The sequence below is a fragment of the Microtus ochrogaster genome, chromosome 4 (genome assembly GCF_000317375.1).
Source record: "Microtus ochrogaster isolate Prairie Vole_2 chromosome 4, MicOch1.0, whole genome shotgun sequence".
Classification (NCBI taxonomy): domain Eukaryota; kingdom Metazoa; phylum Chordata; class Mammalia; order Rodentia; family Cricetidae; genus Microtus; species Microtus ochrogaster.
The window spans coordinates 19,066,481-19,069,433 of NC_022011.1; the positions used below are offsets into that span (position 1 = coordinate 19,066,481).

General features: G+C 46.4%; 1 protein-coding gene across 3 annotated transcripts in view; it reads right to left on the bottom strand.

Annotated features, from left to right (window-relative positions):
- Positions 1 to 2,953, bottom strand: part of Zfhx3 (zinc finger homeobox 3) — a 628,106-nt gene that overhangs the window by 165,480 nt on the left and 459,673 nt on the right. The gene's annotated exons all lie outside the window — the stretch shown is intronic.

Genomic DNA, 2,953 nt, shown 5'->3' on the forward strand with positions numbered 1-2,953 from the left:
GGGGGGGGGGGGGACACCAAGAAGGCACACATCACCACGCAGGGCACGGAAAGTTAACAGGGAAAACTAAAAGTACCACAATAGCAGAAATGAGGGGGGGGGGGTGGCGGGGGAGACTTTAACTAGTTGGAATGAGGCCCAAACTAACAAAACATGGTGTAACACGGTGAGTTAGAAGGTAAGTCTACACACATGGTTAAAGGCAGCAATCGGGTCACCCCAATGCTCTGACTGGCTCTCTGTTGACTCGTCTGTCTCAGCTGTGAAGGCCAAGAGATCATGCTCCACACAACTCACCTCTGCACCTACCTCACAACCAAGATAAGATAGATGATTCATAAAATTATAGATGAAAAACCTGAGGTAGTACGAGAAATTTTAACACTTCAAGAGAATGAGGACTGACCCATGGACACATCTCCCCTCACCACCCTTTCCAGTTTAGGGATGTCCAGGCAACAGATCTGGGGGGCTCTGGAGAAGCGGTCAGTTCTAGACTGCTCTGGACAACAGATCTGGGGGGCTCTGGAGAAGCGTTCAGTTCTAGACTGTTCCAGGCAAGAGATCTGGGGGCTCTGGAGAAGTGGTCAGTTCTAGACTGCTCCAGGCAAGAGATCTGGGGGCTCTGGAGAAGTGGTCAGTTCTAGACTGCTCCAGGCAACAGATCTGGGGGGCTTTGGAGAAGTGGTGAGTTCCTAGCCTGAAACACAAAAATGCACAATGAACACGGAGTATCTGTCTTTCACTGAAGAGCACCTTGAGCTGATGTCTCAGATGGACATGGGAGAGAGCTGAAGGGGCTCCTGCCGACCATACCTGGGACAGCCGGAACAGGAAAATTAAATAAGAGCAAACGGCTGATACTTGATACATAAAATAAGAATTCACAACTCCGTGCTTTTATGAAGAAAAACCCAAACGAGCGTGGAAGCAAAGTTCTTTAGGGTAGAAACTTAAGAATACACACACGCATACCTATCAAGTTCAGAAATCATCCTCTCGTTACCACCACCCTAATAGGAACCCACCCAGGAGAGAATCAGCGGATGTGCGCACTAACTGGAGGAGGGGAGTTCTTACGATCTGCGCTTCCCGTACATATGCTTCTTACCACAGAAAGAAAACAGTTACCTTAGAGAGGCCTGGCAGATATCAGCTTTATCAAGTGACCAGTGACCAGCAGTAGGACAGACAGACATCCATGTGAATTCTGGTAGGATACACCGAGAGGAACACTACATCCCCCTCCCTGCCTAAAACATCAAGCCTGAATCTGATCAACAAGGAACATCAGATGAACCCCCAACTGAGCAAAGTCTACAAGTCTTTTTCCCTCTTCAGAAACATCGATGTGGAAGAGGAGGACACAAGAGAACACTGTTTCAGATTAAGGGTGGGTAGGGAGATGTGACAAATGTATCATCTCTATGGTTTTCTTTCCCTAGGAAGGACGGAAGAGAGACAATTGGTGGAATCTGAACGTAGTCTGTGGGTGGGCTAGGAGGAGCCTGTGCTGGGTATGTTACACACGAGGTCTGTTAGAAGATTCGCTTGGACACATGAGAAGTGAGGAGGCATGGTGCCTCGATCCCCAAACAGCTTAAGGAGCTAGGAAGGCAGGACACACACCTCTAATTCCAGCATAGGAGACAGGGGCAGGAGGGAGCTCTGCAAGGTAAGCTTGGGGCCACCGTGGGTGGGCTAGATAGTAATTGATCTTACTAATTTTTTTAAAAGTCTTAATGAGAAACATGTGGTACATATATGCACATGTATGCGCACACACACATATGTGGGCAAAATGACTACAGATGAAGATGGGGAAGGCTTTTTTTAAATGATTCATTTATTTTTATTTTATGCACACTGGTGTTTTGACTGCATGTTTGTCTGTGTGAGGGTGTTGGTTCCAGAACCGGAGTTTCAGACAATTGTAAGTTGCCATGCGGGTGCTGGGAACTGAATCCAGGGCCTTCAGAAGAGCATCCAGTGCTGTAACCTGTGAGCCGTCTCTCCAGCCCAAGTAAGGGAATTTTTTGTTCTGTTTTTTTTTAATTCATTTATTTTACTTTTTGTACACCTGCAATCATGCCAAAAGAAAACAGAACAGTCCAGAACAAAACACTCCAAAAATATACATGCACCACCAACCCACATGGATGTGGAAGTTCTTATATTTGTGGGAAATTCCTTCTTGGCACTGCCTTGGGAAAGGGCAGAGGTTACAAAGCTGGGCAAGGAAGCATGGGAAGAACAGACTCAAATACCAGTCTTCCTTTCTGCAGCTAAGGCCTCTGGGTAGAATCCTCTAGTTGGAGAAGGCAAATCAATATGCCATTTTAACTTGGGTAGAATTTCACATAATGTAACACTCAGAAAACCATGACAGACTGCAACTTTTGGCTACATTTCCTACCTTAGTGAAAAGCAATTAAAAAAAAAAGATTAAGATGAGCCCCATCAAGGAATTCTAGTAGCCCACAGTATAAACAGTGTCAAGTCGACTAAAACAAGATTAAAATAAAACACACACACACACACACACACACACACACAATGAATAAACACTCATTAATGAGAGAGAGAGAGAGAGAGAGAGAGAGAGAGAGAGAGAGAGAGAGAGAGAGAGACCAAAGAAAGGTGGTTCTGAGATGGCTCAGTTGGTAACAGCACTTGCTTCTCTTACAGAGAACCTAAGTTTGGCTCCCAGCCTCCACACCGAGCAGCTCACAACTGCCTTTAAGCCCTGTGCCAAGGTGACATGGTACCTCCAGTCCCCACAGGCACCTGTACTCCTGGCACGTACTCATGCACAGACACAAACACACAATTGAAAATTAAAATAAGCCAGGTGGTGGTGGCACATGCCTTTAATCCCAGCACTCGGGAGGCAGAGGCAGGCGGATCTCTGTGAGTTTGCAGCCAGCCTGGTCTACAAGAGCTAGTTCCAAAA